This window comes from Sinocyclocheilus anshuiensis, unplaced genomic scaffold (assembly GCF_001515605.1).
Source record: "Sinocyclocheilus anshuiensis isolate Anshui unplaced genomic scaffold, SAMN03320099.WGS_v1.1 scaffold846, whole genome shotgun sequence".
NCBI lineage: Eukaryota > Metazoa > Chordata > Actinopteri > Cypriniformes > Cyprinidae > Sinocyclocheilus > Sinocyclocheilus anshuiensis.
This window is the reverse complement of record NW_015540906.1, coordinates 651,224-657,563: the sequence shown is the minus strand read 5'-3', so window position 1 is coordinate 657,563 and position 6,340 is coordinate 651,224. Positions and strand designations below refer to the sequence as shown.

The window sequence follows — 6,340 nt, the reverse complement described above, 5'->3', positions numbered from 1 at the left end:
CTGCTCAATACTACCACGAGGACAGCCCATGGAGTGAGGAATCCAGCTCCTCTGAGAGGATTAACGCTCAAAAGAAAACACCATACTCACAATAACCCTCAATGGTCAGGGGAGCGATGCTTTCAGTGTGTCGACAGAGACACACTATCATCAGGAGAAAGGCCCTCGCCTTTATCCAGGTCTTTCAGCAGGTCAGCCTGGTATGCCTGGAGCACCGCCATCGTGTGCAATGAAGCGACAGCCCGACCTGCTGCTGCGTATGACCTTCCATTCAAGCGAGATGTCATTTGAAGGGGCACGGATGGCAAGGAGGGAGTTTTTAGAGACGATGCCTCACCCATAGAGAGATAGCTGGCTAGCGTCTCTTGTACAGGGGGCAGAAAGATAACGTTCATCGAGACGACCTCGCAACGTCACTTCCTTAGCTCGCTTACACGGCAAGTCAAGCCACGCCGTGGCGCGATCCATAACCTCCAACAGCTCGTCATACGCAGGTCAGGAGGATTGGGAAGGCTCAGCCTCAGCCTCTTCGCCCTCCTCATCTATTTCCTGCTCTTTCTGGGCTGAACCCAGCAGAGCACTGGCCCCTGGATGAGATGATGTTAAAGAGAGAACATCATCCTCCAGCGGCTGTCTCTCGCCCGCCGCCGATGAGCGCGAGAGGGAAAGCCCCTCTCTTAACTCATCGGCCAGGTCCACCTGTGATCCACACGAGCTCACTCTCCTCCGTGCCTCGGCAGCGGCGGGTCCTGACCGTGGGAAGCAGATGGCTGCCCCTCTTCACTCGAAAAGAGAGACAAACAAGAACGGAGCTTTTTCATTGGAAAACGCTCGCAGTGCACGCAGATTGCCCCCTCCAGGACATCGCGTGCGTGCTCTTCGCCCAAACAAACAACGCATAGATCGTGTGTGTCATCGGGTTTCAAACAGCGATGACACGGATGCACACATCTTCTAAACGCTTTGCTAGTGCTCGCCATAATAAATGAAAGAGATCGCTCTTACCACGGAAATGCACGCTTCAAACAAAACAGTCAGTGAAGACGAAGAAGAGGATGATGTGTTCTCCCGGCGCCTATTTATACTATAGTCGCACCGGTAGTGACGTCATGGCTGTCGCCGGCCAACGAGTTGGTGTTTTTTCAATGTATGCTTCAGACACGGGTCACAACGAGGCGTTCCCCATAGCGACCCCTAGAGGACGCAGTTCGAAGTTCCCATGAAAGGGAACCAGCAAAATAACAATGGTGCTTTGACACTTAAGAATTCATTAGGATGTGTCAGAGTAACGCATATGAATCATACGGAGACATAATTCATTTCAAAGTACTCACTCTGACAATCTGAATTACACATTGAGAGATTACAAATGGTTATTGTCATTTTCATAAAAGCTTAAGCACTCACAATCTTGCTTGAGAAAAAGAAAAGAACGACGTTTTACCATTTTGAGAGCTCGTTCAATGTCGATCCCTTGGCTCCAAGGGACCGCAGGGTTAGCCAGGCAATCACCTGCACTGCCTCGTCTGGACACGTCTACTCGCTGGCGTCGCAGGTATCGGAACGCCTCCGCAATGACCAGGATAGCATCATAAGACAGCGCTGAAGTGTACTGTACACAACAACCGTTAAGCACCTCACATTAACAGTTATTTGTTAGAGCAGTTTAAAATAAGAAAACACATTATCTGTGAGTAAACACTTCGAAGAGGGTTCAAATAAGCTGCCCTCTTCCAGGTCTACAAGCGCATGTTGATGTACATAATGAAGGATAATTGCGATGCATTACTGCATGTAATCATAGCTGGCAAATGCAACAAAAGACGACACACTTCAGTGATGTAGCTTGTGCATTGTTTCTTGCTATGTAAAGTGTTAACCAGGTTTCTGATTACAGAGATACGCATGTAAAATGTTTAGTTTATGTGAGACTCTACAGGGTTTTGCTGCTATTGTTGTTCATGGGTGCAACCTGTAATTACATCCCATTTCAACCAAGAAAAGAGAATGAGCTGGCATCTGCTAATTTGCCGTGAGCTACGCTATTGTATTGTTTTGTATTTCTTCAAAGCGACTGTAGTGAGGAATTTAGCGACTAAAATAAACGTAATATAACAAAGGTAACATCAAAGGAGACATTGTGCATTTACATTCTCCATTCAAAATGCCTTTTGATGCCTTCATTAAAATACTGTCTTGGAAGACTTGGAAAATGTGTATGGCTGCAAGTGTGAATTTCCACAGAGAGAAATTAATGAAAAATAAAATAAAAATAAAGTATATCGTGTGAAATATACTTACAAAACGTACACAGTGCAAATTATGTACAGGGCCCCTAAAAGCTTTTTTTTTAATTTTTTTTTTTTTTTAAGCAAAATATAATTAAAATCTTCCCTTGATCTTTTTGGTGACTTGGACATTTTTATAACATTAAGGTGGTTTTAAACCTGCTTGCCAGTTCGATGAGAGCATGGTCATTTCTTACCCACCCATCCACAATAAAACCTTAATTAAAACAGCATTTAAAATCTATTCATCTCATGATCATTGTTTAATTAGATGTAAATTGAGCACCAGTTTTAATAGCACCTTGGACTGAATGTCAGTATATCGACTGTTGCAAGGAAGGAAAATAAAGAAAATGGGCAAAGACAGAAAAAGTCAAAGATCAGAAGAAGAAGTAGAGACAACAACGATTGGTGTATATCTTTAAGTAGTTTCAGACCTTCAGCGGAGTGTTTCTAGCTTCAGGAAACTCTCTTTCATCTAGACGGTCCCATCTCTGGAGAAACTGTTGAACAACTGTGTTTTCAGGATTGATTATCTGGAAGCCACTAATGTTTGCTCCGCCGAGAAAGACCTTGTCCAGGCTGATGTTGGTAAAGCCCTGAGGAAAGAGATGATGGAAAAGAAGCAAGCTTAGGATCCATGAGATGATGGCAATATAACAATCATCATGTGAAAATGGATTCAACTCAATGTTTCTGGTTCAAAACCCAAAAGAGGAAAATCACTGGGGTTCCTTGTGGTATATTGAGTATAAATGAGTATTATATATTATATAAGGTTGTTAAATTGGTAGAACCATAAGAAAACTGATATTTATGATTCAAATATATCACTTTAGGAGAAAGAAAAAAATCACACTCGTGTATCGAAAGTGTGTAGAAATATATAAAAGTACTTGCTACTTTTCACTGATTACACTTACACTCTTTTTTAGAGTTAAATTTAGTTGACAATCATATAAAAATTACAAAAAACTATCATATATATATATACATATATTACACTCCTTTGTTGCATGTTTTGTAGTGGATGTGTATCTTTTCATCTTCTTGAACATTGTTATTTGTCTTTGAATTTCCATTATTTCTGAAAATCTCTCTGATTTAGTTAAAAGTACAGAGGTGCTGAAACTCACCAGATTGGCAATAACATAATGGTAGCCCCGACTGTTCTTCCCGAGTGCCACAACCTACAGGAAAGAGAATCAATAACAGTTTACAATCCATGTAAGAAGAGCGCAGGGGCCTTATATCGTCCCTCAGGAGAGCTCCTCTTAAATGACAAAGGCGCTCAACATTGATGGATGTTTCCACATGCAGTGGCTGACAGTCTTTGATGTGGCTTGCTACTGTACGCTGGCCAACGGGAATACACATGGACAAACCCCTACATGTCTCTGACTTCCTACGCATGAACAAAGGGCGTCATTGCTGGGTTGGGTGCACCGATGACTGACCCGATCTGACCCTGCAACCTTCACCTCAGACCCCTTTCAATAGTGGCCATTAGTGAAGCGTACAAACAATGATCACCTCAAGGTCATAATTTTGCTGTTTATGATCCTTGGTGATGAGTCCTCATGATTCATTTTGAACCCCAAGGTAAGATCTCACATGAGATTTTGAAAGCAGTTGGTTGTGACACATGCTTTGTGCAGGGTGAACACACATTTTTTTTAAAGCGATAGTAATGCTCACTTTCAAATGGAATTCATTCTATGTCAACATCTGTGAATTATCATTAGAGTACTAGTGGAGTATTAGTAGATTGTTGGGTTAGGGTAAGTTGACATGTATTGGTAAATTTACTTATAATCAGTAGAGGACCATCAAAATAAAGTGTTAGCAGATATTAAGAAGACAGTATACTAATACTCTAATGGCTGCTAGCTGACATGCAGGGCCGAATCGGTAATCGGGCATACCGGGCATTTTCCCGGTGGGCCGACGCACTTAAGGGGCCGACAGAATGTTTTTTTTTTTCCCGCTGAGTAGGCTACTATCATGCAGAGACAGTGAGCAGCCAGTGCCCCATTGGTTTGTCTCCTGTTTTGACAGTGTAAACATCCAATCACAATGCGCTATAGAGGGAGCGATGAAGTAGAGACCGCGCCTGCCCGCTCCCGCAGAAAAATACCTTATCTGGGCCCGCCCGCGACATCCATGTTTTGTCCCGCTCCCGCCCGCAAAAGCCCACATAAAAGTAATCTATATATAGATTTTTTTTTTCAGCACATCAAAGAAATATACATTAAATGGTTCTGTAACATATCCTAAGATCCACAACATCCCCGCATAAATGCTCCCGATAAAATATTTGTTATTTAGGCTAAGCATCAACATTCACAAACCACTGTTATTTTTAACAGAAAAGCAAGCATGGGCTGCTGCGTGCATGTTTTGGCATGGCAGAATGCGAGCAGCGCTTCCTTTATTATCACTAAAAGCTGACATCTTAGTTCATCGCGATCTCATAAAGCTCTGTTATAACACAACGAACACAATGTCTACACTTCGTGTGTTAAAATGAGACAATTCGTGAGCACGCAATTTCAGCACTGCGGTGTGTGGATTCTAACTTACAGTAATCACCTCTGGTTGGCCATTGCGTTCCAGAAATCAACAGCTGAAACCCCCCTAAAGAAGGCTTGACCCCCCCTGATGGACGTCAAAACTAGATGTAGGGGGGGTCGGATAGAAAGTAGGCTAGCCTACTCATAATATGGAGATTTACTTGTAAATATTAATATGTATTTCTAGAGCTCTGACTGATTTTAAAAATGTAATTTTGGCAGCCCCTGAAATGGGTCGTATTGACATTACCTGAGCGGTTGAAGAATACGCTACAGCACTCATTCAAAGACGTGCATTTATTGCTTGGACGGAGCAAGAACACCTGAAATGCATGTGCAGATTCAGTCGAGAGATAAAGTTTACCCTCTTTAACTTAATGCTGTTGAACTGAATTTACGGAGAAAACTATTTGCTAAAATAACCACAACATTAACAGCAACGCTAAAATACAAGCGTGTGGTAATGTTAGTCAGATGTGCATGAAAATTGCACGTGTTACTATAACAAACACTGCGTGTTTTCTTTCAGAATCATCATTGGTGTTTAGAAAGACAAAAATAGCTTACATAAAAGTTTTTTTACCTACAGTAAAAATAAAGATAAGGTGTGAATAATTACATTTTAGACACATTGTCAGAAATTTCGCCAACAAAAATAAGGAGAACTGTTGATCAACACACAGAATCCAAGTTTTTAAATGAATCGACTGAATCAATGATTCAGTGAGCCATTCATAAAGGCAGTCACTTGCTTCGTTTCTGAATGAATCAGCCGTTTGAACGAATCGATTGAATGAATGGCTGAATCATTCACTTATTAAGACAGGGATTTGTCACCACCTACTGGCGCTTTTAGTTTTATATTTAGAGTATTGTTTCTTTTTAAAAATAATTTTATATTTCACTAGCCTATTTATTTGTATTTTTGTATGTTGAATAGGGTTGCAAAAATGTGGAAAATTTCCAGTAAATTTTGGAAATATTCCAGAAACTTTCCAGGATTTTTTGGAATATTCCAGGGATTTTTGGAAAGTTTCCAGAAATTTACCGGTAAGTTTCCACCACTTTGCAACCCTAATGTTGAATTAAAATATTTATTTCTAAAGCTATTTATATTTCCTTGTAAAGCTACTTTTTGTAATGTCTATGCAGTGTTCTTTTTTAATTAACAAAATAACTATTATCTTTAATAACAACTTTATCTTTAATTAATCGGCACATGATGTGCATGTTAATTAATTAATCTTATTAATTAGAGATTAATTTCATTAATTAATTGGCACATAATGTAATTAATTAGATTTAAAAAAACAAAAAAAACAATCACTGTGTAATTCGCACCCTGATTTTAATGTTATTAGTTGTTCTTTTTGCTTTTGTGCAACACATAAATATCAATTTATATGTTTTAGACATTTTATGTTTAGATAATTTCTATTTTGCGGGAGTCCCGTGAATCATTTTATTCTCCCGCATCCC

The 6,340-nt window shown here is 40.3% G+C and overlaps 1 protein-coding gene across 1 annotated transcript in view; it reads right to left on the bottom strand.

Moving 5' to 3' along the window:
* Window positions 1–6,340, bottom strand: part of LOC107689141 (glutamate receptor 3-like) — a 140,766-nt gene that overhangs the window by 42,361 nt on the left and 92,065 nt on the right. The window lies entirely within an intron of this gene.